The 8,278-nt window shown below is 50.0% G+C and overlaps 1 long non-coding RNA gene across 2 annotated transcripts in view; it reads left to right on the forward strand.

Annotated features, from left to right (window-relative positions):
- The window catches only part of LOC115301850, a 28,502-nt gene that overhangs the window by 3,335 nt on the left and 16,889 nt on the right, over nucleotides 1–8,278 (forward strand). Inside the window, exon 1 of one of the 2 annotated variants that reach the window (XR_003913324.1) lies at nucleotides 7,365–7,486. The exons of the other annotated variant lie outside the window; for it this stretch is intronic. This is a non-coding gene — a long non-coding RNA (uncharacterized LOC115301850). Of the gene's footprint in view, nucleotides 1–7,364; nucleotides 7,487–8,278 lie in introns of those variants that run through there. 2 annotated transcript variants of the gene reach the window in all.

Consider the following 8,278-nt stretch of genomic DNA (forward strand, 5'->3'; position numbering starts at 1 on the left):
GTGACTCTGTGACTTCTCACGCCTATGCTTTGTCTCGACAGCTTCAGACGGGGGCGGGAGGGCAATTTATGACCTAAGTTGTGTGTTTAGAAAGCAGGTGAATTTACAGGCGAGGTTAGCACCTTCTGATAGTTCCAACAGAGAGCCACATCGTGGTCACCACGTAGTCAGAACAGTGAGCAGAGAGACACATTTGCAAAGCGATTTACAGAAACCAAAACAGCAAGTTAGTATTTTTCAACTCTTTTTTACTCAGTTTTGCTAACCTACAACACTGCTCACCATTACAGTGAGTGCAAGCATTGCGTGGTGTGCTTTTGGGTGTGCAAAACACTCTCACGTGTCCGATATTTCAGTCACGTTTTCCAAGCAGCCCGACAGAAGCTTTGGCTGAGAGATCCACTCGGATCTCTTGCATCCGGCTCACAGGGCCTAGGTGCCTTCCTCCATCTCCCGGAGCGCTGTGGGAGCCTCCCAGCCCTGCAAGCATGGGCCAACCTTCCTAATCGGGAGCAGTGTCTTCCTCCTGGCCTTTCCACATCAGTCCCCCAGAGGCAGGTCAGAGCAGCACCCTCTCCGTTCAGGGAGAAGCAACCTGGATTGGAGAGCAAGTGATGTTCTCAAGGGGGCCGAGCTGGTTGTGAAGCTGGATCTTCCGGATGCCGGAGCTGTTGCAGGGCCGAGACTCGGAGGGGCCCGGCTGTTTGCCGGTGTCCTGCTGGAGACACAGCGCGGGACATGGGGCGGCCAAGTGGGCGCTGCCCGAGTGCGCATGGCTTTCCTTGGTGAGCGTCCTGAGAGTGGGCGTGGCCGTCTTCAGCCTGCGTCTTGCAGGGTTTAGAGCCCAAATGGGCAGAGACGCACTTCAAGCTGTTCCCAGTGGCTACGTGCCCTCCTCCCACGGGGGAGGTGGCGATGGCCCCCAGGCGTGACCAGAGGGTGGGATTTAGTTTCCTGTAACTCCATCAGCGATTTTCCCCATACCCTGTCATGGATGACGGTGGCTTCAGTCCCGTGTAAAGTGCTATGGAAATTCCCCAGTGCCACACCCGTGTCCGCAAGCCCCTCATCCACTCCCTCCTGGTGTAGTTATAAACGGGATGTCTGCCTCACCCGCCCTGCCTCTGCCCCTGCAGCACACACTCACGCTGGCTGTGTGTCCTTGGGCAAGTTGCTCAGCATTGTGGACTGAATTGTGTCCCCCCTCCACCAATGATATCCGAAGCCCTAACCCCTAACACCTCAGAAATGACCTGATTTGGAAATAGGGTCATTGCAGATGTAATTAGTTAAGAGGAGGTCATCCTGGAGTAGGGTGCCCCCAATTCAATGTAACCGGTGTCCTTATAAGAAGGGACACACAGAGGAGAATGCGGCATGAAGACAGACATGTGGCAGACACACGGGGAGAGGGCCACATGGCGGCAGAGGCGGAACCGGAGGGGCACGTCTGCAAGCTGAGGGACCCCCGGGGCTGCCCAGGACCTCCAGAAACAAGGAGAGAGGCACGGAGCAGACCGTCCTCCAGAGCCTTCCAGAAGGAACCACCTCGCAGACCCCCTGATTTCGGACTTGCTTCTAGCTTCTGCAACTGTGAGAGAATGCGTTGCTGATGTTTTAAGTCACCCAGTTTGTGGTGATTTGTTACAGCTGCCATAGGAATCGAATACACTTAGCCACGCTGCCAGCCTGCGAAAACCCGTTGAATCATGTCTGTCCCACACACTCACAACCCTTCGGCGCCTCCCCCTTTCCTTCCAGATCAACCGCAGCTCTCTGGCAGGGTTCACAGAGCCTTCGTGGTCTAGTCTGCCTGCTCCCTTGCCTGCCCCTCTCTGGCCTGCCCCCTTGCCTCCCTCCCACAAGCCATCGGCACAAGTGCAGCTATGCCTCACCACCCCTTCCTTGACTGAGGAACTCCTGTGCATTCCTCAAAACCCAGCCCAAATGTTCTCTCCTCAGGAGAGGCTTCCAAGATCTATATAGACAGAGGGAGCTAGATGCTCTCTCTTCAGTGCTTGAGGGCACCCTGACATATCTTTGTGACGGCAGGTAGCTGAGGCACGCACTTCTGTTCACTGCTGTGTCTCCAGAGTCTCGGGAAAAAGCGCTCGCTAAGAATTTGCTGAATAAATGTATGTACAGATGCAGGAATGAATGAATGAATGAATGAATGAATGAATGAATGAATGCAGTATGCTGTAATTATAGTTACTTGAGAGTCTCGGTGCAGAAATAGCTCCCTGCTGTGGCATATTCGACTCGTGTATTCTGTGCACCTGTGGATGACAGGGAGATACAGAATTCCTCCAGCATCTGTGACTGCAGGGGACGAGGTTCGAGGAGCACAGAGCTGATGGTGAGGAGACGAAGCCTGGCGTACTCCCCAAAATAATAAGGCGGCATTTTTGTGCCCATGTGTCAGTCAAATGCAACTGCCCTAAAGAGAGCACAGAAAACAAAGGTCTGACAAGCCAATTTGTAGGAGTCCTGTATCCCCAGGTGCCAGGGACAGTACATATTAAATGTCATCAGGGACGCAGGCCCAAGGGTGGACGGTCACCCTGCCCGGTCTCTGGGTCCCAGGAGGAGTCTGTGCAGGTCACACTGTTGGGTGGCCACAGAGCTGTCACGCTTTCATCTGCGCGCTGTTTTTATTGGCGTGTTAACTGCTTTGTATTTGATCCCAACGCCTAGAAAGTGGACTGCCAAAGCAGGAAGGGCCCTCGGAGACTGCTCGGCCCAAATGTGCTGTGCAGGGATGAAGAGAGAAACTCACTTGCCAGCAGGGAAGGAGAGAGAGGAGGCGATAGGACGCACAAGAAGCAGAGCGAGCGGAGAGCAATGTGGGGAATTTAAAAGGCCACTTGGCATCGAGCGGTTAGGAAGGCTTCTCTACACAGGTGACACTTAAGCTGGGATCTGAGTGACAAGAAGGAGGCAGCCAGCTGACCGTCAGCGGGAAGAGCACTCAGGGCAGAGAGATCAGTAAGCGCAAAGATCTCGAGGTCACATCAGGCATGGCGTCATCCCTGAAAGAGAAAATAATGCAAAATGGGGACATCAGCCGCAGACTTGCAAAGCAAGAGGTCATACTCCACAGTAGCAGAGTCTGAGCTGGGGATCCTTGTGCAAGTCATGTAAGGAGGGAATGTCCTCGGGGAAACTCGGTAAGGGAGTGAGAAATGTGCAGCGTGAAGGGGGGTGGAGACGCTAGACAAAGGCGTGACTTAGGAGGGGTGCAGTCAACCCGCCCCCACGAGGAGCTCTGGAACCCTCACTGCACCACAGAGGCTGTCCCGGCAGAGGCAGGAAGGCTAAGTGGTTACATCCCACATCAGAAATCCCTGACCATGGGTCACTCCGTGGAGTACGGCCATACATTCCAGGCCCTACGTTTCTGGGCAAAGCATCTCCCGGCAGCCAGGGGCCATCCCCCCAAAAGGATGCAAGCATGAGCTGTTAGCAGTCAACTCTGCAACATCTGGGGAAAGGGTGCACCAACCCCTTAAAGAAATCTGTGCGGGACACACACTATGGAGTACCTCCGTTTCATGCCTTAAGGTGTTGAAGGCACTTTGACACCGACCGTCCCATTTCAGATGTATCATCACCCCGTGTGGAAGTCTCCAGTGGTTTGCAGATTAAACACCGGCGCTTAGAGAAGTTACTACACTGGCCAGGTTCACCCTGCTGGGAAGTGGGAAGTCGGGTCTCAGACCCAAGCGTTCTGCTTCCCCACGTGCTCTGCCTGCCACTTCAGACCGCCTCTGACCCATATGTGAAAGCCTGTCAGGTGACACAGGTAGCAGACGCTACCTGTCACATCTTGCCGCACAGGGTAAACAGTTCACAGCCGGCCGTGTTAACATACTCCCTAGAGAGTGGTGATTCCCGAAAGCCAGCCGTGTTGTGGAATCCACCTCTGAGCATCCGATTGGACCCTGGCCTGCTTCCCCGGTTAGTTCAGGTGGCCTATATCTGGCAGAAGAGCTTTCCAGGTTTCCTGTCTAAGCACTTGCCAGTCGTCGGCTAGGCAGAGACCCCGTGGGACTCAGGATCTTAGGTACACAGTGTCTGCACACACCTAAAGCTCGAGGTTAAAACACAAAGCTAAGCCCATGCCGTTATGGGCTCTGTCCACTGCCACTGGGCATGTCTCGGAGAAGAGGCTTGCTGGCCACGCCTGTGCTGGCCCTCGTGTGCCCGGTGAGCAGTGGGTCCATATAAGTGAGCTTTGAACACCTAGCTTTTTTTTTTTTTGAGTAATTTTTTAAATAGAAAATGTTGGGCGCCTGGGTGGCTCAGTTGGTTAAGCGTCCGGCTTCAGCTCAGGTTATAATCTCCTGGTTCATGGGTTCAAGCCCTGCATCGGGCTCTGTACTGACAGCTAGCTCAGAGCCTGGAGCCTGCTTCGGATTCTGTCTCCCTCTCTCTCTGACACTTCCCTGCTCATGCTGTCTCTCTGTCTCTCAAAAATAAATAAAACACATAAAAATTAAAAAAAAATAAATAGAAAATGTCCTAAAGTGTATAGATGTTGGAAAAAATGGTCTCTTCTCAATAAGATTGTCACTCTGACCACCATTTATTGTTGGGGGGGACCCAATATAATAACTCTTTCAGGAAGTACATGCTACTTGCTTGCCCTCGAACTAAGTAACTCCAGATTCCGTCTGCTACGGTTGAGTGTGTGCCCCTCTCCATTCATATTTTGAACCCAATGTCTCAGAATGTGACCTTATTTGGAAAAAGGGCAGTTGCAGATGTCCTTAGTTAAGATGAGGCCAGGGCACCTGAGTGGCTTCGTCAATTAAGCATCCGACTTCAACTCAGGTCATGATCTCACAGTTTGTGGGTTCGAGCCCTGTGTTGGGCTCTGTGCTGACAGCTCAGAGCCTGGAGCCTGCCTTTGGATTCTGCATCCCCTCTCTCTCTGTCTCTCCCCTGCTCATTCTCTCTCTCTCTCTCTCAAAAATAAATAAAACATATATTTAAAAAAATAAATAAATGAAAGACGAGGCCATGCAGGATGAGCCCCGAATCTAATCAGACTGGTGTCCTTAAAAAAGGGGGGGATGTAGAAACAGACATGCACCCAGGGAGAACGCCACGTGGAGATCAAGATGAAGATGAGCAGCATATGCTCCTACACCAAGGAATACCCAAAATTGCTAACAAACCACCAGAAGCCAGGAGAAGGATATAGAAGAGATCCTCCTGACACCTTGATTCTGAACTTGTAGCCTCCAGAACTGTGAGACCTCACATGTCTGTCAGGATTCTCAGCTTACGGTGCTCCGTTACATCAGCCCTAGCGAACTGGTCTGCTGTCCCCTCTCTAAGTCTATGTGTAGGGTTAAGCTTTTAAAGTTTTTGTTCAATGGCTATTCTTGACCATCTTATGCCTGAATATAATATTTTCTCTCTTAACTGATCCAATGTAATTCAACTTCTAATCAAAAAGAGACTGAAAACCTAAATAATCAAGCTAGTTAGACATTTGGGTGAAATGGGAACCATTAAAATTCTGAGTAGGGTTTAATGCTTGAATTTGTACCAACTTTTTTCTTTATGCCCAGATGTTCCCCTCTTACTTCAGACATTCCTCAAAAAGCTGAGGGCCCCTAAAGCTTTTGGTTAAAAAGATCTTCATGGTAGAAGAAGGGAAGTCACACATCAAGCCTCAGGTTGAGTCCTTTTTAGCATACTATCTCATTAAATTATTATAATCAAGTGATAAGGTGAGTGTTTTCATCCCTAGTTTATGTTCAAGGAAGGAGAATGTCACAGAGTGAAGAAACTTGTCCCAAACTGTATAACCAATGAGTCCTGCTGCCAAGATTTGAACCTAAGCCTTACAACTTCCAAGCCTGACTTCTTCCACGGGAGCATGAGACTTTCCATCAATAAATCCACCTGCCCAACGTGTTGGTATCACCTAATGGTCATTCTAATGGCTTCTTGTGTGGACAGGACTGGATGTGACAATGCAAAAATGATCCCAACAGGCTATCAGCCCTAAAGCTGGGCTCTAGGTAGACCCATGGCTCCTAAGCTCTCCAGCCATTGGCTCAGCCCAAAGATAGATCCCTGGATGCCAGAGACAAGCCCAACCACACTGTGCCCAGAGCTCCTCCCACTCTCCCCACTCTACGTTCTCACCAACTTCAGTGTACCCCATTCCTTCTCACTGGGCATTGTTCTATGTTTCTCCCCTAAATATATGATATTTCTACAAGAACAAAGTCAGTCACTTGCCCCAGGCAACATGATCAAGTGCAAGAGTGGAGTCTTCTTAATGTTACTTCTCCATAAGGGGAAGGAGTCACTCATCTTGAAACAAATGAGTGGGAAAAATAACCCAAACAAACAAACAAACAAACAAACAAACCCAGCTCTCTTCATTGTCACGTCTCACAGACATCGGCTTGCTTGGGTCTGGACCCTCCTGTGCACCTCCTTGTAGTTGCTGCTACTTTGCTATGGACCAGAAAGCCACATCACACCCCTCTGTGATCATGGTGTGTTACGTAAGCATGAATAAGGCTTTGATAAAGGTCTTGGCCTTTTCAGATGTATACTATTTTGAGAATTTGATGAATAATATGCTCTCCACCTCCAATTCACATAAAAACATAACCACAAAAAAACAAAACAAAACCATAATATAATGTCAAGTACTCTCTGTTTTCCAGAGCCAGTCCCTGTTGATGTCATTGGCTTCAGAACCCCTGACTTAAAAGAGGACTGAGAACAAGAATCCCTTGAATAAATTTGAAGGGTATCAGTGACCTAACACCAAGGCGAGTCCATTAAAATGTAGAGCTTTGTGCTGCAGTCTGATCGAGAAAAAAGATTGTGGAGGAAGAAGGAAGAGAAGGGGTAGATAATGGAGAAAGAAGAAGAGGAGGGGAGGAGGAAGGAGAGCCAAGGGCGCATGCTGACGAGTGTCAGGAAGACACGACTTGGAGAACAGACATGTGTCCTGACAACTCATGCTGACTGGGGAGTCAGAAGCATGGCTTCTGTCACAGAGGCTTAGATTCAGTGAGTCGTGCAAGCAGCAGTTCACCTCCAGCCACTTGGGGATGTCTGCCAGCCCGGAACACAGCTGTGGGCTGCACTTTCTTCCTGCCCAGCCACCAGGGAGGCTCTGGAAGGACTCCAGGTTTGTCTCTATGGAGAAAAACACCAACGTGAGAATGGGAAGAGCTGCCACTTACTAGCTGTATGGACTTTGGCAAATCCCTGTATTCTCTGAGCCTCAGTTTCCTCTTCTGGAAAATGGTAGTGCTTACCTTTATCTGGCCTGCCTCTCAGGGACGTGAGGAGATTCAGCAACTTTACAGACAGAAACACCAGGTTGACATAAGGAAGGCCATTGGTCATCGGGGTGCTGGCTCGGGGCTCAGTAGACCTAGCGCACAGAGAGATGGTACCACCACCCATTCTCCAACAGGGCAAGAAACAGTTAAGCTCAAAGGTCTGGAATGTTCTGGCACTTTGTTCTGACTCACTCCCAAATACAACTGATTCTGTGTGTCCACTCCCAGCCATCCAGAGTTGAGAGATGGCCTTGCCTTTCTTCCGGCCATCCATCTTGCTTTCCCTCAGCTCACAAAGACTGAGTGCTAACAAGAACTTAACCATTACTCACGGCACTGGCTGCCTTCCCAGAGACTTTGTGGCTATGATGTGGTGCACAGTGCCTATTGGGCCCAGTCTCCAGGAATGGTTTCTGGGGATAATTAGAGTCATGTTTCTTCATCATGCAAAGCCACTGAATCCAACTTACCTTATGAGTGCTTACTAAGTGCTAGGTAGTCCCTGGGGATGCTAATGAAAGACAGATGTGGTCTCTGTGATTTATGGGTGGAGAAAGAACCAGAAGTTGGGTGCCTTGCATGGTCTGAGCACTGTATGGACATTGTCTCTATTCCTCAAATCCATCTAGTCAGGTCGCATAATGCCCATATACAGATGAGGGACATGAGGCACAGGTGATTTGCTCTAAATGTGCAGCTGCACAGGTTAGAGAGAGCTTTGGTGTCTCTGGATCCCAGCCCCGTGCACTTTTCTCCATAGACCATAGTCTGGAGCACCGGGGCAGGGAGAGAGGTTTCTAATAAAGTCAATGATGTGGTATCTCAGTGTGGTTTTGATTTGTGTTTCCCTGATGATGAGTGATGTTGAGCATCGTTTTATGTGTCTGTAGGCCATCTGGATGTCCTCTTTGGAGAAGTGTCTGTTCATATCTTCTGCCCATTTCTTCACT

The sequence above is a fragment of the Suricata suricatta genome, chromosome 9 (genome assembly GCF_006229205.1).
Source record: "Suricata suricatta isolate VVHF042 chromosome 9, meerkat_22Aug2017_6uvM2_HiC, whole genome shotgun sequence".
NCBI classification, from domain to species: Eukaryota; Metazoa; Chordata; class Mammalia; order Carnivora; family Herpestidae; genus Suricata; species Suricata suricatta.